General features: G+C 41.7%; 1 protein-coding gene across 9 annotated transcripts in view; it reads left to right on the top strand.

Annotated features, from left to right (window-relative positions):
• LOC130273638 (poly(rC)-binding protein 3-like) overlaps positions 1–22,962 on the top strand; it is a 744,530-nt gene that overhangs the window by 546,635 nt on the left and 174,933 nt on the right. Inside the window, exon 6 of one of the 9 annotated variants that reach the window (XM_056520769.1) lies at positions 3,916–4,164. The exons of the other annotated variants lie outside the window; for them this stretch is intronic. The gene's annotated coding sequence lies outside the window, so the exon portion shown is untranslated. The remainder of the gene's footprint in view (positions 1–3,915; positions 4,165–22,962) is intronic. 9 annotated transcript variants of the gene reach the window in all.

Genomic DNA, 22,962 nt, shown 5'->3' with positions numbered 1-22,962 from the left:
GTTTTGCGAGGGTTAGTTTCCTCACGTACGTATTCAAGTCTACAAAGAGATAAAACTCATTGATCTTATTTGATGGACAAAAAGAGAGTCCCGTACTTAAAACCTCTCTCTCTCTCTGTTTCTGACAGTATGTGGGTTGATAAATTAAATATTCTTAGTGGAGTTTTTTGTTTTTCTTTGGTTTCTGTATTCCGGGCCTTTCTACTCCTCCCTTTTCCCCTGCATCCTCTCTTGGTGGGTCTCCTTCTGGGGCCTTCCTTTTCCCATGGAAGGGACTGTAATATTCTGTTATTAACATGGTCAGTGACTCTGTTCTGAAGTGATATGCGGGAATGGGTGTTAGAACTTGAGGTAGATCTAAAAAAGCCGGTGAGTTATGATTTGCGGTTCTTGGTGTGGTCCTACCATCTTTTATAGGTTCTTCTTGGGGGTTTTCCAAATCTTCATGGACCGTGATGTTACTTAAATCGAAAATGAATCGATCAGTCTCCTGATCCGTCTCTTTGGGGCACACGCTGGCAAATGATGTTGGAGGAAGTGCCAAGTAATAGGAGGGCCTCAAGGGAATTCACTGTAGATAGTTCGGTGTTGTTCACCATTTGTGGGTCCTCTGAGAAGGTATCTATTTCGGGATCAGGGTGTGTGTCAATATCCCGGTATATACGAGCTGCTCCATCTGTTAATTTCATAGCCAGTAATGGATAGGTCTCCAAAACAGGTCGTTCTGGAGTATGTCTGGTCGGTGACTGAGGTCTTTGTTTTGGGCTGTCTCATCTGGTTTTTCGATACCGGGGAAGTTGGATCTTGTTGTGAGATTTTTTTTGCATAGTTGTTGGAATTCCCTTTATTTTTGGACATGGGATGGTTTCTTTCTGTATGATATTTACTATTCATAAATGCTCTACCCTTTTCCCTAAATGATTTGGTGCGGTCCCTACTTTTCATTCGGTTCGTCTGTTGTTGCTGTTTTGGAGTAGGCTGGTGTGTATTTCTGTTATCTTCAGGGTCCCGATGCGATCCATATGTCCTGTCAGGTAGCCCTATGTTTTTTTCTTCTGGTTTTTTTTCTTAAAGAAAAATAGTAGGGGGGAGAAAATATTGAGGTGCTAATAAAACATAGCTTTTAATGTATAGATTAAAACACACTGATTAAACAAAGTGATGTATAAATAGGTGACAGGGCAAGAATGTCAGCCCTGTAACTAAAGATAGACAAGAACAAGGCTGTTAAAATTGCATATGTAGAGATTGCCCCACAGATGCAAAAGCCTAATTAAATTGTATGCTGGTAATGAATAATTAAATAGAATTACTAGCTCTGCCCAACGCGTTTCAGCACATTGTTACATGTGACCTCATCAGGGGCTGACAGGTATAAAGAAATGCAGTCATTGCATATAGTAATTAACATCAGGGGTAGCTGATACAGTAGCAACCCCTGAGAAGAGCGTGCTGGATGTCATGCACTAGTACTCTATACAGCATATAGATGACAGGACCCGGACGCAACAGTTATGGCGTCTATCTGGGATAAATCCTGACGATGTGTGTATAACCCGCAGTGGCGGGGAGCCAAGCGTACACGCCGGCTGCTAGCACACAGAATTAGATAAGGCTGAATTAAAGAACAATAAATAATAATAAATGCAAAATTCAACAAAATGACAAAAGTTTTTAGAAAGCAGTACTGGATCATATTGGCTGGATAAATGTCTGAATGCCAATGGTCATGTGGATCAGTCTTTCATAAAGCAGTGGTAGTTATTTGGCTTAATGTGCCAAATTGAGAGTGGTTCAGTCAGATATCAAGGTTCAAAAATGAGCCCATAAAGAGATGCTCGGATGCTGTTTAGCATACAGCTAAGGATATATGTATTAAGGTGCCAAAGCAAACAAACGTGTTTCAAGGCCTTTGCTATCCACAAAACAGTGCACTTATATAGCTAAAAGTGCACTAAGAGTCAAGTGATTGGCGGGTGTCTGACGTCAGCTCTCCTGCCGGAAACGCAGGAGAGTGACGTACAGTGTAAACAGTGTTTAAGATGTTCAAAAAGCTTTAATCAGCGTGTTAGCCATGTAAAACAATATGCAGTGGTATGTTGTCACTTGTTCTTATGTCCGCACTTCGCACTGTGCCAGGAGGAGGTGGATTTAACTGTAGATCTTGCTGTAAACATCGCCATATATCTGAACCATGTATAGGCAGTTACTCACAGTATCTTCTTGCAGCATCACTGCATGTCCAAGGAAAGCTATTCATTCGCATCGCGGGCATGCGCGGACTTCAGCGTCCCTAGCAACACTACTTTTAAATGCGCTCACCGCCGAACTTAGCCAGGTGCATGCGCACTACCAACCCAAACCTCCGCTGACAGAGATGAACGACAGTATACTCCGCGCAAGATCTACAGTTAATTCCACCTCCCCCCGGTACAGTGCGGAGTGCGGACATAAGAACAAGTGACAACATACCACCGCATATTGTTTTACATGGCTAACACCCTGATTAAAGTTTTTTGAACATCTCAAACACTGTTTACACTCTCCTGCGTTTGACACCCGTCAATCACTTGACTCTTAGCGCCCTTTTAGCTATACAAGCACACTGTTTTTATTATTTGTATATGCCATTTTAACATTGATAAAGAGGCTAGCAAATGTCTCGAAATGTGTTTGTTTGTTTGTTTGTTTGTTTGTTTGCTTTGGCGCCTTAATAAATGGACTTTTTTCATATACATGATGGACTGTGAGTACTTCATATGGATTGCGCCGAAGACCCGTGGATTTTTCCTGCTCTTTCTTGATGTCTCCACTTTCGGCTGAGGACGCCTGACCGCTGAAACCCGGGTGGCTGCACCGACCTCATATGCTATCATAGGTGGTTGTGTCTGGCACACAACCACAAAAGGTGAGTAAGATTGCCCCTATCTTTCGCCCAATATTGAAGGGCAAATTGACATAACCAGAAGTACTATCCCATGAGAAGCTCTGCTGTGCTTTTTTCCCAGACACGTTTACTCATAGACTTGCATTGAGGGGGCATGGCCATGACATCACGAGTTGGCCTTGGCGGTGATGTCACGAGCCTTCAGCGATGCACCCGACGCTCTAAACAAACACCGGGTGCAGCAGGAGATTGTGGGGGTCCCCAGCTGCAGGACCCCAGCGATCAGACATCTTATCCCCTTTCCTTTGGATAGGGGATAAGATGTCTAAGGGCGGAGTACCCCTTTCACTGTTAGAACTACATTATGTAACTATATATAGTGTCAATGGATATGCCAAAATAATTGCTAGGATAACCATCCTATACAAATTACAAGACAAGACAAATTATTCCCTTGATGTAAATGAGTTGTGCCGCCAGTGAGCAGACTTTTGGCATCTGCTCAGCAAAAAGAGGATTAATGTCTTGTTTTCAAAACAATTTTACCTACAAAAATCACCAATACCCATTTGCGCTCACTAACAGCTCAGTTGTTCCTCCTGTCGCTCTGTGACCAGGAAAACCTCTTCCTTTTGTTTGGCGCTGACCCCTGCGTCAGTCTCTTCTTCATTGTCAAGCTGGAAGAATGTAAGAGAAAGTAATACAATTAAATTAGCACTCCTGACCTGTAGAAGCAGATGTTTAATAGCATGGGTCCCTGGAGGACAATGCAGGTAAATGAGATGGATGCAAACAGATATCTATTTGCCGTGCAATACATGCCATGTCTTCAGCAGGATAACACAGGCATTCTAGGGGGCGATTCGCGGCTCGGCATTTAACTGTAATTGCGTTGTGCACTTCTTATTGCTGACAATGTTTAGGGTGTTACGGGCTCGCTCCTCTGCCTGTAGGAATGAATTGTAATTGTACATTTAGCTTTTCACAAGACACAAGTGGGCTGATTCTTTCTCATCCATGTTTCACAGGCTTCTTTTATTTTATCTGGTGAGCAGGGAAGGAGCAGCGTATGCATATAAATGAACGCCATGAGAATGAGCTATTTCATACAAGCATAAAAACCAGCATTCATTCTTTTGGGGAAATTGAAATGACCCCAAATCATATTTGTTTGTGAGATGGTCCCAGGAGATGGACTGCTTTGTAGTGATGACTTTATCTGACAAGGCGCAGCTTCTTTTGTGATCACAGAGAACCAGGACGCCACTGAACTTAAGGTAATACTATATTTTGTGTTTGGCTGCATTTTTATGGTAGATCAAGGAGGTACAGTAGTTTTGTTCAGTAGCATCCATTCTCGTGCATACAGTATATGGGAATACAGATTTTTGTTACTGCTTAGGAAAAAAAAAGATTATTATGCATCTGCGGTATCAGTATGAGATATATGTTTAGGTGTCAGAAATGCATTGCTAAAATATATGTAAAGTCTTTAGAAAGTGGTAGAAGACAATGTGGCCTAATAGAGGATGCTGTGTTTTTTTATGCACAAATACTACTTTTCAATGGCTGAAAGCTCAAATAAAACATTAGCACTGTAAGGCTGGGTTCATTTGATGTATTTTAGTCATTATTTTATATTTTTGTTGGAGCTTATTTGGGTCAGTATTTTTGGCCAAAAGCAGAAGTGAAGCCAACGCACACACACACACACATATATATATATATATATATATATATATATATATATATGTGTATATATATATATATATATATATATATACATATATATATATATATATATATATATATATATATATATATTAAAGAGCTACAAAATTTGGTTAAAAATGATGACCAAAGTAAAAACCAAAATGTGGACCAGATGCTGACCACGATACTATGTGTGAACCCATCTTAAAAGGTAAATACATCAGTTTTTTTTATTGGTTTCCTCGTGGTTTCTACTATAAGTTCTGACAATGAAAACTACTTCTTTTAATCCTAAGGGGTTCATTTTCTACAGAGGTTCCAGATATTACACATAAGCTGAATTTAGTGTCAAGAATAAATACTTTGAAAAATGGAGTAGTAGGGACTAGAGATGAGTGAAGTTACAGTGATTCAATTCGTCACGAACTTCTCGGCTCGGCAGTTGATGGCTTATCCTGCATAAATTAATTCAGTTTTCAGGTGCTCCGGTGGGCTGGGAAAGGTGGATACAGTCCTAGGAGACTCTCTCCAACTCTCTCTCCAAGTCAGCAACTGCCGAGCCAAGAAGTTTGTGACGAATCGAATCACTGTAACTTCACTCATCTCTGGTAGGGACTCTAAGAAAATAACCAAAAGTTTCTATAAGGCATGGGGTCTGTGGGAGAATGAAGGTTGATGCCTAATATGACCATTATTTATTATTCTGGCCAACAGTGAGTGCTGGTTTGGGGGGGGGGGGGGGGTCAAGAAAATAAGAACATGTACAGTATGTGAAAGGTGTATTGATAATTGGTATCAATGCATTTGTACTCTGCATACAGAATTTAAAAAACTTCTTTATTGATGTCTTTAAAACTTGACAAGTGCTTGGTAGTAGTCTGGCTCTAGCATTGCTTTTGCCTGCATCAGTATTTGAACTAACTAGTACCCTTCCTGTCAACTCATCCTTTTTACCGTATGTGTATCTGCTGTGTCACATTTAATCAGCATCACCAGGGGTATAAGTGTACACTGCCATGGCCTGACACTGGTGACTGTATGGTGGTAGGGCAGAGTCTGTCCTGTCAAGCGACTGCGACTTTGAGGGTCATAACGGGCCAAGCAATTGTTACGTTTTAAAAGAATCAATAAAGAATCACTTATATTAAATCCACTCTATGATGAATATCTTGCATATTTAAATATGGATTTACCTGTGTAAATTTGCAAGTAATGTTAAAGGGGTACTCCAGGGAAGGGAACTCATCAAACATTTATCCCCTATCCACAGGATAGGTGTCTGATCGAGGTGGGTTCAACCGCTGGTCCCCCACAATTTCCTGTATAGGACCAGTCCTACTTACTCATCTTTGGCATGCTCCAGCCCCCAATCCCCTGGACATGGGCAAGTGGTGGCATGCTCAGCCAATCACCAGCTTAGATGGGACATCCCTGCAACCAATGATGGGCAGAGCAGGCTGTCACTTGCCCACATTAAGGAAGGTGCGGTCCAACGTTCCGGGGACTGATAAGTAGGATGAGCCCTGTGGTGGAGATTGCATTTCTTTTAGAACTGATTCTATTTAATGATGTACCCCATTAAATGAAATCAGTTCTAAAAGAAATGTGGGCCACCAAGGTGCATTGTGGTCTGTATTTTGAATCAGTATTTTAAGCCAAAACCAGGAGAGGAACAGAAAAAAGAAATGTACTGAAGACTCACTTGTGAGATGGTATTCACAGAAAGTTCAGCTTGTAGGTATCGGACATCGAAGACTTGACAGCTGAGGTTTTACTTGGATGTTTAAGTAGTTTAGGTTTCAGTAATAATGTTACAAACAAAATATCTATTTGCCCTTAGAATCAAAGGGGGAGATTTATCTCTGAGTTGTTTTATATGCCATTTCAAAAACATTATTGTGGCGGACACGTGCACCATTTCTCATATGTGGGATAAATAATGTGCAAGTACACCAAAACTAACAAAATGACTTCACAACACCATTTCTCACTTTGTAAAGCAAGTCTCTAGAGCATGCAAAGTGGCCTACATAGACAAGTCTTCAGAAATCACTTATATTGTAAGGTAAAAAGAAATGCGTAAAAAAATATGCATATCAAAAAAATATGCATATCAAAAAATATATTAAAAAAACATGCAATTTAGCCCAAAAACAAGTAACAAAAAGATTCATAAATCTCCCCTATTGACTTTTAAGAACAATTTGGAGATTTTATGAACTTGGGTTCACAAAATTAGAAGAAATTGTTCTAAGTGTGTGATTTTTGTGAATTTCATTTTTTTTTTTTTTTTACGATCCATCACAGAGGAAATGTATCCTACATTTACGTTGACACTTTATCTATATATTGCTTTTTTTTTCCTCCTACAATGAAAGGTGATCTTTTCAGACTCAGCAGCTTCTATGACTGAGGTGGGGGAAGGAACAGTATGTGAAAAAGCTTTGCCATATTTACCCTCAGCCATGGAAATTCAAGCCTGTTAACAATAAGCAATCATATCTAGTCTGTGAGTCTTGGATGGAAGTAGGACACATGCAGTTCAGCTTTTTTCATTATTATTATTATAACAGACCCAAATGGACTGTTCTCAATCTTTTACATGGGGTTGACAGTGGTGGGACAACAAGTGCCAATCTTTGTGATCTGTGCTCATATACTGAGCCTTCACATGGTCCTATTACCAATGGAGCCGGGCCGCATGAATGATCTCTGGATTCATCATTGTCAGCCACACATCTCATGTTTACACAAGACAATTTGCGGCTGATAATAATAATTGAAATGGCCGCACAAAAGAACCGATCACCCAACCAATGAGTCGTATTCTTTATCATCTGATCGCTGGCACTTTTACATTAATCCATTATCGCAAAAGAGAATCCCTAGGAGCCCCCCATTTAGTAAATAGTCAGCTCGGGTAAAAGGGCCTCACTAAACCATCTGAACCTTTGATGGCTTCAAGTATAGTGTACTGCTCAGTGCAAGCCCTCATTTTTTATTTTTTCCCTAGTGGCTGCACCAAAAATACTATACTTTTAATATAACAAAAATATCCTACCTTTCATAAAATGTAGCCATCATTTTGAAGTCCTTTATCATAAGAACTAAATTAATTTTTAGAGAGATGACCATTTTCAGGTCTATAAAATGGAAGTATCAGATAGTGGAAATGTTGATTTTGAATCCTATCATAGCTCTTATGCATATGTTATCTTGGGAATCCCAAACTTTTGGCTTTGAGATTGTCATGGTCATAGAGCTCCTGAAATGTATGTAATATCCATATATTACAAAATATCAATGCTGTACTCAATGCATAATACATGAACCGCTCTTATCTCCATAGCAAAAGTAATGGTTCCCAGTTCAAGGTCTTAGCTATTCCCTTGCACATTTTTCTCATTATTTTTTTTCCTTCTTCATGGTGTAAATTAATTCTCATTGACTTCACTGTTCATTCTGTTAAGGGGAATTGTGAAAACTGGATGAAAGGAAACATATTATATGAAATATAGTCTTACAGACTTTAACCAAAATCCAGAAATCACAAGTTTTCCTAGTTTATATGAGGTATTGTGGGAGAGTAAGCCTATGTTAGTGAGATCCACTGTGCTCATATCCTGGTCATGCTACTGTCTGAAAAATGTGTAGGATAATGTTGCATGAACAAGACTAATATTTCACTTTATACAGCTTATGGGAAAATACATACAGCTTATGGAAAAAAATGTATCAAAAAAATTGTGGAGTCAAAAAGTTGCAAACTATGGCACAAGCCATATGTACACAAAAAGCCCTGAATTGTCTCTTCACTCCCCAGTTTTGATAATTGGTGGGGAAAGCAGATGGGAGAAGATGTGGTCTCCTTGTGTCCAAAACCTTTATCAAGTCTAGAGCCAGAAAACGACACAGTTAGCTTGTTTAGAGTTCATCTTCATTTTTAGATAAAGTAACATAAATGTAAAAAGGCCACACATCCACCTCTTGTATAAAGATTCTTTACTTTTCAGCTGATTTATAAAACTAACAGGTCGGTGGTGAACATTTTGACCGAATTTGGAAATACACACGAGGATAACAGCAGCAAGCTGCTAGCACTAAGCTATGTGTGAAATATGACATGTTTTACTTTGTAATACTGCTCTGGTGAAAAAAAGTTAAGAACCACTTTTATTCATCATAGAAGTATTGCAAAGAAAAACATGTAATGCATAAGTTAAAATGGCATAGCCATCAGGGGGGTACAGCCAGTACCCCAGTGAGGGGCCCGGGCTCCCTAGGGGCCTGAGCCACGGCTGAACCCCCCTGCAACTGCCTTGGCAGAAAAGCAGGAGACCGATGGGATGGACTGATGGCCTGGCACTCAGCTATCTCAAGCCTGAGAAGGGGCCTGCCATGTTAGCATAATTATTTTTTTTAACATTGCGGGCCCTTTAACCCCTTAAGGACCCAGCCAATTTTCACTGTAGGACACGGCCATTTTTTGCACATCTAACCACTGTCACTTTAAACATTAATAACTCTGGGATGCTTTTACCTTTCATTCTGATTCTGAGACTCTTTTTTCATGATATTTTCTACTTTATGTTAGTGGTAAAATTTTGTCAATACTTGCATCTTTTCTTGGTGAAAAATTCCAAAATTTTATGAAGAAATTGAAAATTTAGCATTTTTTTTTTACTTTCAAGCTCTCTGCTTATAAGGAAAATGAATATTCCAAATAAATTATATATTGATTCACATATACAATATGTCTACTTTATGTTTCCATCATGTTTTTACTTTCGGAAGACATCAGAGGGCTTCAAAGTATAGCAGCAATTTTCCAATTTTTCACAAAATTTTCTAAATCGAAATTTTCAGGGACCAGTTCTGTTTTGAAGTAGATTTGAAGGGCCTTCATATTAGAAATACCCCACAAATGACCCCATTATATAAACTGCACCCCTCAAAGTGTTCAAAATGACATTCAAAAGGTTTGTTGACCCTTTTGGTGTTTCACAGGAAGAGCAGCAAATTGAAGGAGATAATTCAAAATCTTCATTTTTTACACTCGCATGTTCTTGTTGACCCAGTTATTGAATTTTTTCAAGGGGTAAAAGGAGAGAAATCTTCCTAAAATGTGTAACCCAATTTCTCTTGAGTAAGGAAATACCTCATATGTGTATGTAAAGTGTTCGGCGGGCGCAATAGAGGGCTCAGAAGGGAAGGAGCGACAATGGGATTTTGGAGAGTGTTTTTCTGAAATGGTTTTTGGGGGGCATGTCACATTTAGGAAGCCCCTACGGTGCCAGAACAGTAAAAAAAAAAAAAAAAAACACATGGCATACTATTTTGGAAACTACACCCCTCAAGGCACGTAACAAGGGGTCCAGTGAGCCTTAACACCCCACAGGTGTTTAACGACTTTTCGTTAAAGTTGGATGTGAAAATGATTTTTTTTTCACTAAAATGCTAGTTTTCCCTCAAATTTTAAATTTTTACACGGGGGTAATAGGACAAGATGCCCCCCAAAATTTGAAACCCCATCTCTTCTGAGTATGGAAATACCCCATGTGTGGACGTCAAGTGCTCTGCTGGCGCTCTACAATGCTCGGAAGAGAAGGAGCGCCATTGAGCTTTTGGGAAAAAAAATTTGGAATCGAAATCAGGGGGCGATGTGTGTTTACAAAGCCCCCCGTGGTGCCAGAACAGTGGACCCCCCACATGTGACCCTATTTTGGAAACTACTGTACCCCTTATTACATTACGTGAGGGGTGTAGTTTCCAACTTGGGATCACATGGGGGTATTTTTTTTTTTTGCGTTTATGTCAGAACCGCTGTAAAATCGGCCACCCCTGTGCAAATCACCAATTTAGGCCTCAAATGTACATGGTGCGCTCTCACTCCTGAGCCTTGTTGTGCGCCCGCAGAGCATTTTACGCCCACATATGGGGTATTTCTGTACTCAGGAGAAATTGCATTACAAATTTGGGGGTCTTTTTTTCCTTTTAACGCTTGTGAAAATAAAAAGTATGGGGCAACCTCAGCATGTTAGTGTAAAATTTTTTTTTTTTACACTAAAAAGCTGGTGTAGCCCCCAACTTTTCCTTTTCATAAGGGATAAAATGAGAAAAAGCCCCCCAACATTTGTAGTGCAATTTCTCCCGAGTACGGAAATACCCCATATGTGGCCCTAAACTGTTTCCTTGAAATACGACAGGGCTCCGAAGTGAGAGAGCTCCATGCGCATTTGAGGACTAAATTAGGGATCGCATAGGGATGGACATAGGGGTATTCTACACCAGTGATTCCCAAACAGGGTGCCTCCAGCAGTTGCTAAATTCCCAGCATGCCTGGACAGTCAGTGGCTGTCCGGAAATGCTAGGAGTTGTTGTTTTGCAACAGCTGGAGGCTCCGTTTTGGAAACACTGCCATGCAATACATTTTTCATTTTTATTGGGGGGGACAGTGTAAGGGGTGTATATGTAGTGTTTTAGTTTTTATTATGTGTTAGTGTAGTGTTTTTAGGGTACATTTGCACGGGCGTGTTACGGTGAGTTTCCCGCTAGGAGTTTGCGCTGCGGTGAAAAATTTGCCGCAGCCCAAACTTGAAGCAGGAAACTTACTGTAAACCTGCACGTGTGAATGTACCCTGTACGTTCACATGGGGGGGGCAAACCTTCAGCTGTTTCAAAACTACAACTCCCAGCATGTACTGACAGACTGTGCATGCTGGGAGTTGTACTTTTGCAACAGCTGGAGACACACTGGTTGGAAAACCTTCAGTTAGGTTCTGTTACCTAGCTCAGTATTTTCTAACCAGTCTGCCTCCAGCTGTTGCAAAACTACAACTCCCAGCATGTACTGATCACCGAAGGGCATGCTGGGAGATGTAGTTATGCAATAGCTGGAGGTACGCAACTACAACTCCCAGCATGCCGAGACAGCTGTTTGCTGTTTGGGCATGCTTTGATTTGCAGTTTTGCAACATCTGGATGGCTACAGTTTTAGAGAACACTGCAAAGTGATCTCCAAACTGTGGTCCTCCAGCTGTTGCAAAACTACAAATCCCAGCATGCCCAGACAGCAAACAGTTGTTTGAGCATGCTAGGAGTTGAAGTTTTGCAAGATCTGGAGGGCTACAGTTTAAGGACCACTATATAGTGGTCTCAAACTGTAGCCCTCCAGCTGTTGCGAAACTACATATTCCAGCATGCCCAAACAGCTGTCTGGGAATGCTGGGAGTTGTAGTTTTGCAACATCTGGAGGGCTACAGTTAAAGACCACTTTATAGTGGTCTCAAACTGTACCCTCCAGATGTTGCTAGGCAACTCACCGGCTTCCTTATGATCCAGCCACACGACATCACCGCCCGCCGATCTCCATCGCCCGCAGCCTCCGTCGCCCACCCGGATGCGCCTATTGTGGGTGGGCAGGACGGGGAAAACGATCTGCTATTGGTGGTCGCGTCTAGACCACCAATAGCAGGGATAGGAGGGGTGGCACCCGTGCCACCTCACTCCTATGCCTTCAGGGGGATCGTGGGTGTCTTAGACAACCGCGATTCCCCTTATATTCCCCTTATATTCACTTGCGATTTGCCGCAATCGCTGACATGGGGGGGTCTGATGACCCCCCTGGGCATTTGCACGGGATGCCTGCTGAACGATTTCAGCAGGCATCCCGGTCCGATCCCCGGCCGGCGCGCGGCAGGGGCCGGAATTCTCCATGATGTACGCGTATGTCATGGGTCCTTAAGAGGTTAAATTCAGTGCAGGGGCCGTGGCCACGCTGGATCTCTGGGAAGAGAGCAGAGAGGGATGCTCCTTCCCCCCTCCCCTCACACTCTCCAGTTGTGCAGCCCTATTGGTGGAGCAGGATCATGCTTTATCATCTGCTCCACCACAGAATTTGACATCCGCACTGCTGAGAAGATGAAAACTTCCCCTGCCCACCGCTGGTGCCACCCAACTCTGTGAGTGGACTCGGGGGGGGGGGGCACAGAAGGGGAGGGGGGGGCCCGGCCTTGAGCTGTGTAAGGGGCCCCAAAATTTATGATGGCAGCCCTGCCACCACCACTGCGATACCAATACGCACATGGGGCCTGACACAGTGGTTGAGCAGCCCCAATACTACCCTACATAGCCTCCTGACCGCTCAGACATGGCACCGTGCAACAATGGGCAATGCACAGCATCAGACCAATGCCAAAGTTCCCCAATCATGCACTTCCTGTCTGAAAACTGGTAGACTGTTAGGAACAAACCCTTGTGCAGTCTCAATAACTCTGCCAATAACATAGCCTTGGGCTAAGTGGGTGGAACAGAGTGCTGGCCCGGTAAAACTAAATAAATTAGGGGGATAGAAAACACAATGTAACAAATGTAGATCCACGTCAAAATCCACGTCTTATACAAAGATCCGTTGCTTCTCAGCCTATCGTTAGGTCTAGGTGTACGTATTGATCAAAATGTGTAAGCCTGCTGACCACGTAAGGGCCACCAAAATACATCTTATTCAAGGCATGTGGCAAATTTACGTGGTGGCATGTACCTTTCAATGAATTTGTTGTTTTTACCCCAACATACTGCAAATTTAGACTAGCGCATGTAACTCTTTGCTTTTTGTCTCCCTCTATATGTTCTTTGTAGTGTACTCGAAATAAATAACTAATACCATAACTGCCATAGCTTACCCCGGCTGTACAGGTGTGGTCTCGACAAGAAACCAAACATGTAATTTTGATGTTTGGTTCCATATGTTGTCAGATGCAGTGAGTGAGTACATAGAAATTTCGTTACACTTTACCAATGAGCCTGGTCCCCTTCCTGTCTGAATAGATCTTCCAGTCTGCTGCTGGTTGTTGCTACATTACAGAGCCTGATCTAGAACAATCCAAACACATGGTTTGGGAGCGGAGTGACATGTGGTTCGTGAACCCCATAATTAGTTCCCCTTCCTGGTGATAAGTAGTAATTACATTTGCCACTTCTGCTCTGCTGATTCATTTATTTAGCTATTTAATTGCTCGACTCAAAGTGTCTTTATCTTGGGATCTGCATTACTTTATTCTGACAAAGCCATAGCACAAACTATGCTTTTTGGAGTATTATATATAAAAGGAAGAAATATGCTTTTTATTGTTTTGCTTAATGCAGTTTTCTTGTGTCTGTGTTTACATCATGTTTATTACTCATTCCGTTGCTTGGTTCTGTATACATGGACAATGTTTTTAGGAGTAGATGATCAATGCAATGATTTATATCACTAGGCTTTTACCTTAATTACTGTATATATATAGAATGTATCAACTCGCCACTATCTGGTAATAGAGATGGGGTAATGAACATCAAAGGTTATATTCTGCAGATTATGTTACAGAAATCAAAAATTAACAGTTAATGATTAGTTGAAGATGCAATATTATTTTCAAGATACTAAACTTTAAAGGGGATTTTTGAGATATATCCAGGGCCGGATTAAGAGCATCATGGGCCTGGTGCTGAGGATTTTGATGGGCCTACAAGTGTCCGTGACCCAACAGCTGGGTTGCGGCCATTTGTGGGTTGCAGTGCAACTCCATTTACTTACATTATGTGCGACACGTACGACAAACATGTGACATAGGTAGGTAGCCAGGTAAGTAGCTTGCTAGTTGGATTGTTAGCTAACTAGGTAGATAGATAGCTAAGATAGCTAAGTAGAAGCAAGGTAGAGCAGCACACCTGAACAGCGTCAAGGTAATGTGGGTGCAAGCGGGCCCAATCACAGCCCTGGTCGCTGGTGGCAGTAATCGACACAAATAGAAAGCATCCCACAGCACTCCGATATAAGGTGAAAAGCAGTGTAGTTTATTTCCTCATATGTGGCAAGCAACGTTTCGACTGTCTGCACAGTCTTTATCAAGCATACAAAAGGGACCAGAGTACTGGTATTTATGTGTGAATACACACAAAATCAATTACAGGGTAATTATAGCAAATCAAAGTGAAAAGGTTAAAAAAAAAAAAAAACAATGATCCAGTGTAAAAAAAATAAAATACACATACAGTGATCCCTCAACATACAATTGTTTCAGCATACAATGGTCTTTTCTGGTCTTTTCTGGACCATTGTAACTTGAAACCAGACTCAACATACAATGCTATGGACAGTCCAGATCTGTGAAACATGTCTATAGCTGGAAGAACTGACCAATCAGAATGGGCATTCACTGGTAAAACCCCTGTATTACTGAAGTACATGCACTGACTGGTGTCTGGTAGCGCCCCCTACAGTACAGGAAGGTATTACATGTTCTGTACTACTCTTTACCTGTACCAGTCAAAGCTGTCTATAATAGCTGAACTATGATAAGCAAATATGGCATTCAGGAGTATGAAAAAGCTATGTGAGAAATTGTCATCAAACTTTTCTGGGCTCCTGAATGGCATATTTGCTTATCATAGTTGAGCTATTATAGACAGCTTTGACTATATCTTATAGGCAAATCTGTCTATAGTAGCTGAGCTATTATAAGCAGATATTCACGAACCCAGAAAAGTTAGGTGACAATGTTTCACCTAGCTTTTTCATACTCCTGAGTGGCATATCTTCTTATAAAAGCTCAGCTACTATAAGCAGACCTGCCATTCAGGAGCATAGAAAAGCTAGGTGAGACATTGTCACCTAGCGTTTCTGTGCACCTGAATGGCAAGTCAGTTCATGCCTGGTGGACTAGTGATACCTTTGGGGGAACTCCTGGGGCAGAGGCAGAGAGTAATGTGCGCCGGGGGCGGGACCTCAGGCAGGTGGCAGCTACAGCACACACAGTAGTTTTTTTTAACTTGGCGGGTGCTGGCCGAATGGGGGGAGGAGTCTCATACGCTACCCTGATGTCACGTGGGGCACGCAGGTCAGCAGGTTACGCAGCCACATCACCAGGGCTGCCATCAGAAATTTTGGGGCCCCTTACACACTGTGGCACACGCTAGATTTTATCTTAGTATCGGGCTTAGAAACATAAAATAATATCACCACTCCATATTATTTCTGCAGTGACTAAATAATACCACCATACTGTAAGGAAATAAAAGCCACTATACACAGACCAGTATCACTAATAACACCACAATACAAGGGACATATAAATCCACCACACCATGACCACTACCAATACCACTGACTAACACTGATATGTTGTTATTGAATAAAAACCAGTACAGTATACAAAAGATCAATAACCCTACACAGGAATAGATTTGAGTTGTACACAGGGGCTGCAGACCATATAGGTTATTATAGTTATATACTCACGGGGTGTCTTCTCTGATTGGAGTCGTTCACTTTTCTCTTTCTTCTCCATCTGTCCTGGGTCATCATGAAGATTTCTCCCGATCACAACTCGTCTTCTTCGAATCTGCCAGGATTCTCGCTACAGCAAAGTCCTCACCTCTATACAAACCCCCTAGATGTATTACACTGCCCCATATAGTAGTCCCTTCTGTGCCCTGTATAGTATTAGGCCCCAACATTGTCCTCATACATTATAATGCCCCCTCTCATTGCCCCCATATAATATAATGCCCCTGTACGTTGCCCTCATATATAGTAATGACCTATCACATTGCCCCCATATATAATAATGTTCCCATACACATCCCCCATACATAATGCCCCCTAACATTGACCCCATATATATTAATGCCTCCTTACATTACCCCCATAGATTATAATGTCCCCTCATATGGTCCCCATATAAGTAATTCCCCCTCACATTGCCCCCATATATATAGAAATGCCCCCTCACATGACCCCCCAATATATAGTAATGCCCCCTCACATTGCCCCCATATAGAGTAATGCCCCCTGACATGACCCCCCCATATATAGTAATGACCTCTCACATTGCCCCATATATAGTAATGTCCCCGTACACATCCCCCATACATAATGCCCCCCTCACATTGACCCCATATATATTAATGCCTCCTTACATTACCCCCATAGATTATAATATCCCCTCATATGGTCCCCATATAAGTAATGCCCCCTCACATTGCCCCCATATATAATAATGCCCCCTCACATTGCCCCATATATAGTAATGCCCTCTCACATTGCCCCCATATATAATAATGCCCCCTCACATTGACCCATATATAGTAATGCCCTCTCACATGGCGCCCACATATAATAATGCCCTCTCACATGCCCCCCACACATAATAATGCCCTCTCACATGCCCCCCCTCACATGTCCCCCACATATAATAATGCCCCCTCACATGGCCCCCACATATAATAATGCCCCCTCACATGGCCCCCACATATATTAATGCTCCCTCACATGGCCCCCACACATATTAATGCCCCCTCACATGCCCCCTCACGTGGCCCCCTCACATATTAATGCCCCCTCACATGGCCCCCACACATATTAATGCCCCCTCACATGGCCCCCGCACATATTAATGCCCCCTCACATGGCCCCCGCACTTATTAATGCCCCCTCACATATTAATATATATATATATATATATATATATATATATATATATATATATATATATATAGTAATGCCCACCTCACAATTCCCCCATATATGGAGGTCATGTAAGGGGGCATTACTTATATGGGGCATTACTATATATGGGGGCCACGTGAGGGGCATTATTATGTATGGGAGGCATGTGAAGGGGAATTACTTATTATTACTTTGTGCCCATATAAGTAATGCCCCCCTCACTTTGCCCCCATATAAGTTATACCCCCTCACATAATAATGCCCCCAGAAAAAAACCAAAACACCACTCACCTCTGCCTCGTTCCCCCAGCAGCTCCTGTTCTCTCCTCTTCTCTCTGCTTCCTGTGCTGACAGCCTCCGCAGAGCCGCTGCCGCACAGGAAGCCTGGGCTGGAGTGACAGGACGGAGCCACCGGCTCTTTCCTGTTACGTCAGCTGCCGCACCGAGCGCACGCTCAACGCTGTGTGTGTCTTAAAGGCACACTCAGTGTTAAAAGCTGCGGTCGCTCGGAGATTCGGGACAGGTGTCCCGGATCCGCTGGCATCCCGGATCCCTTCATCTGCTGGCCCAGTCGCAGGGGGAACGATGGGGCCCGCAGGTGAAGGGTCCGGTTATGCACATGCAGGGACCGTGCCAGCACCGGTCCCAGCATGTTGCAGCCCTAGGTTTGTCCGGGCCGTCGGGCCTATTTTAACGCAGGGGCCTGGAGCTGCCGCTCCATCCGCCCCTACGTTAATCCAGCCCTGGAAATATGAATTGATTGTTGATCCTCTGGGTAGGTCATCAATATCTGATCAGTGGGGGTCCAACACCCAGCACCAGTCAGCTATTTGCCAGAGCCACAGTGCCCACAAAAAGACAGAAGCCGACAGATCTGTACATTGTATAGAGGCCATGCCAAGTTACTGCATCTCAGCTCCAATTGAAGTAAATAAGAGCTGCGCTGCAGCAATGTAACAGCCCAGTACACAATGGCCCTGATTTACTAAGAGTGGAGTGTAGTTTTCTTTGTGGGTTTTGATTCCTGACATGTATTTTTCTATGGTATTTACTAATGTTTCCCTACGTTTTGTACTTTTCCCTATGTTTTGCTTTTTTTTTACAACTTCACTGAGCTTTAGCATGTTCCAGAGCTGAAATCCACCACATTTTCTGTGGAGGCATTAATAAATATGTTTAGAACACGCCAAAATGTTGTAAACACGCCCCTTTCAACAGCCCCACCCCCTTTTTCGAGTGTTCTAAGTAAAATGCACAGTTGGTCTGTTTTTTTTTTTTTACTTTTTGGTTGCAAATTCTGATGCAAACACAATTAGTGGCACACTGGGCCACATTTTGGTGCACAACCCGATAAAGAAAGTTGAGTTTGCAGTAGTACTGCACTGCTCATTGTGTATTCTGGGCTGTTGCTTCGATGCTAATTGGTTGGGTGTTAGGTGTTGGACCCCCACCAATATACTGATGGCCTAACCTGAGGATAAGTAATCAATCAAAAAAATTCCTTTAAGGGTTATAAAATCTCCTAAAGTGATAACACATTTCTGTGATGGGTAAGGGTCTGACCTTTGAGACCCTCACTGATCCTGAGACTGATTAGAAATTTTCCCTGTACAATAAACCAGTTGTGTAGGATACTGCATCTGGTCCATGCTCTAGAGATTAAGGGTAGGGTCACACGGAATGTATTTTATGCTGCGGATCCGCCAATGACCTTACAATGTGCCTCCAGCAGTGCCTGCTTGTAGTGGCAAATAGTAAAATCTCGAGAATACAAAATACTAAATTATTTTAACTGACCTCAGTTCCTCTTTGAAGGGAATTTGTCATCACTTTCATGCTGTCCGAGTCATCAGGGCTGTACCTGTACCTTTTTAAACACCAATAAATAGAAAAGACAATAGGTGATGCTCACAGCTCAACCTTCCCTTTCTTGTAAACTGACCTCTTTAAAGGTCATAGAATATTCTTAGGTCAATACCAGAGCTACTGTCTATTGTTGCCGAAAATGTTGGCACCCCTGAAATTTTTCAAGAAAAGGAAGTATTTCTCATAGAAAAGGATTGCAGTAACACATGTTTTTCTATACACATGTTTATTCCCTTTGTGTGTATTAGAACTAAGAGTATAGTGTATTAGAACTAAACGAAAAAAGGGAGGAAAAAATAAAATTGGACATAATGTCACACCAAACTCCAAAAATGGTCTGGACAAAATTATTGGCACCCTTAACTTAATATTTGGTTTATAGGAAAGGAAGTACAGAAAATGCGGGGGTTCTGTATACCAAGCGCTACTGATAGATAGAATCGATAGGCCAATAGGTACACAGGATGCTTTTTATTTCATTCGTACAGAAAAGGTACAACTGGACCTTTTAATGACCAGCTGTATCTTTTATGTACGAATGAAATAAAAAGCATCCTGTGTACCTATTGGCCTATCGATTCTATCTATCATTAGCGCTTGGGATGCAGAATTTTCTGTACTTCCTTTCCTATATAGCTTTTTCCGTTGCCCTGCCCTGGGCACAATGGACAAGGGGGTACCAAGCAGCAAGCTGTAACAGTCAACCCCACACGACCCCAGAGTCGCCCCATATATGCCGCACCACTCGTAGAGGTCAGTACCACCATACAGGTGTGGTGGTGGGGTCTTTCATCTCTCTTCTTTCCAACAAGAAGTCTATAACATACTATGCCAGGGAGCGCCCCGCATCTTTTTTTCCTTTCCTCACTCTTTAATATTTGGTTGCACACCCTTTGGAAAAAATAACTGAAATCAGTCGCTACCTATAACCATCAATAAGCTTCTTACACCTCTCAGCCGGAATGTTGGACCACTCTTCCTTTGCAAACTGCTCCAGGTCTCTCTTTTTGGAAGGGCGCCTTTTCCCAACAGCAATTTTAAGATCTCTCCACAGGTGCTCAATGGGTTTTAGATCTGGATTCATTGCTGGCCACGTCAGAACTCTCCAGTGCTTTGTTGCCATCCATTTCTGGGTGCTTTTTGACGTATGTTTTGAGTCATTGTCCTGCTGGAAGACACAAAATCTCGGACGCAAGCCCAGCTTTCTGACACTGGGCTGTACAGTGTGACCCAAAATCCATTCATAATCCTCAGATTTGATGATGCCTTGCACACACTCAAGGCACCCAGTGCAAGAGGCAGCAAAACAACCCTAAAACATCATTGAACCGCCACCATATTTCACTGTAGGTAGTGTTCTTTTCTTTGTAGGCCTCATTCCATTTTCGGTAAACAGTAGAATGATTTTTTATTTATAATTTTTTAATGTCTCTGTGTCAGCAGTGGGGTCCTCCTGGGTCTCCTGCCATAGAATTTCATTTCATTTAAATGTTGTTGGATAGTTTGACACTGATGCTCCCTGAGCGTGCAGGACAGCTTGAATATCTTGGGAACTTGTTTGGGGCTGCTTATCCAACATCCAGACTATCCTGCATTGACACCTTTCATAAATTTTTCGCTTCCATCCACGCCCAGGGAGATTAGCTACAGGGCCATGGGTTGCAAACTTCTTGATAATGTTGCGCACTGTGGACAAAGGCAAATCTAGATCTCTGGAGATGGACCTGTAACCTTGCGATTGTTGATATTTTCCACAATTTTGGTTCTCAAGTCCTCAGACAGTTCTCTTCTCCATGCTTAGTGTGGCACACAGACACACAATGCAGACAAAGACTAAGTGAACTTTTCTCCTTTTTATCTGCTTTCAGGTGTGATTTTTATATTGCCCACACCTGTTACTTGCCCCAGGTGAGTTTAATGGAGCATCATATGCTTGAAACACTTATTTTTTCACAATTTTGAAAGGATGTCAATCATTTTGTCCAGATCATTTCTGGAGTTTGGTGTGACATATGTCCAATTTGCTTTTTTCCTACCTTTTTTGGTTTAGTTCCAATACACACAAAGGGAATAAACATGTGTATAGAAAAAAATGTGTTACTGCAACCCTTTTCTGTGAGAAATACTTCATTGACTCCATCAAGATTGCATTCAATATTCCCTACGTCTTCACAAATGTGTTGGCGTTCATGTGGCCATAAGGGCACTCTACTACATATTTTGTGGTCATGCCCACTTTTGCACAGCTACTGGAAGGAGGTGACATTGATTATTCAAACATTATCCAACACCACACGAGCTCTGACTCCCTCTGTCGCAATACTTCTATTAGATGTAAATCAATACCCTCCCAACACTAGACTAATAATATGCAAAGTACTTGTCCTTGCTAAATTGATAATCACAAGATATTGGAAATCACAGACATCCCCATTAATTGAGGAACTTGTCTCCCTACTTAACCAAGCAGTGTGAAAGGGCAATAGCATAAAACACGGATAGGATTTCTTCCTTAGACAAACTATGGCAACCTTGGCTACAACTCTGTTCTAGCCCTGCTGGTACTTCAGTTCATTAAGTCAGATTAGGTTTACAATAACATGGGCTTCTAGACCTACTCTCCTCTCTTTCTTCCGTCTTTTTCTTTTCTTTCTCTCCCTTCCCTGTTCATGGGTTTATTTGTTCCTATTGTTTATTTCATTGTAACAGTTAATGTTCTGCTATTGTGAACGATTACTTTGTTTACCATAATCCAACCAATTGCCGGAGATCTGTATGGTATTACATAACCTATAGTACCATTGGAGATGCGAACATTTGAACCTTATACCAAGTCATGTCTCTATTATTGTTAATCAGTCAACAATTGTATGTTCTTAATTTTCAGACATTGCTGTTCTTATTTATACTGTTCATTTTGACTTGAAAATGTTTAATAAATAGATAGAAATAGAGAAATACTTAATTTTGTAGAAAAATTTTAGGGGTGCCGACATTTATGGCCATGACTGTATTTCTAAATGCTGTTAAGAAAAAAGGCTTAGGCAAGATGACTGATCAAAAATAAAGTGAAATAAAAGTTACAATTGAAAATTAAAAGATTTACAAAGAATAAAAGGATTTAATGGCATAAATACCATTTCTATTCCAACAACTACCCTGTTTATTCTGGTCTAATCTGGATGTCTAAAATGGATCTTTGTAAACCCAATCTAACAATGAGACACTGTTCTTATACTATAAACTTTTAAGAATGCTAGGCACACTGGCCATCATGTTTGGTGAACTATGGTGATGGCTATCTTTAATGACAGATATCTTTACAAATTTTAGGGCCTTTACAATCATAATATTCCAATTTTAGGCCATGGATTTGTTTTCCTTCCATTATTTTATAGCTAGAAGCTGAGCATGCTTGCCTTCACAATGTCTCCTAATAAAGCTATAATAGATGTGTATATCAATATCTGCATTCACACAAAGATACATGTATGCGGAAAAAAATGCACATTAGTGGAATGGAATGATTAGTCAGCAAGTCTATCGGCACAACACTCCAAGTACAAAGGGATCTTGTTCCATTGAGTTTTGTGGCTTGGACTTATACCTAATATCCTTTCTAAACTCGTGATATATAAGGGCGATGTAACCATGGGGTTTAGTTACTGTGAAGGGAGCTTACACATACATGGTGGGTCAGTCTGTAAATTCTTTGCATTTCTGCTGTAATATGACAGAGACCCAGTGTTAGGACCGTATGCAAAATCTTGATGCACCTAGCTTGTCTAGTAGATATGCTGCCTGCTCCATTGGCAACTCTTCAACTAGGACCAAACTGAAGCTAAAATATATAAATCCTATTCTCATAGACCCAATTCTCGGCACCTATGAATTGTTTGTCATGTGATTGGCTTTCCAGGGTTAATGTCCATTTTAAGCCATAAAATATACAATTTATTGAATGTGTCTTCATTTGAAAGACCAAAAAGAATAACCCTTATGGGCT

Source organism: Hyla sarda, chromosome 5, assembly GCF_029499605.1.
Source record: "Hyla sarda isolate aHylSar1 chromosome 5, aHylSar1.hap1, whole genome shotgun sequence".
In the NCBI taxonomy this organism is placed as follows: Eukaryota; Metazoa; Chordata; class Amphibia; order Anura; family Hylidae; genus Hyla; species Hyla sarda.
Note: the sequence above shows the minus strand (reverse complement) of the source record. Positions and strands in the feature narration are given on the sequence as shown.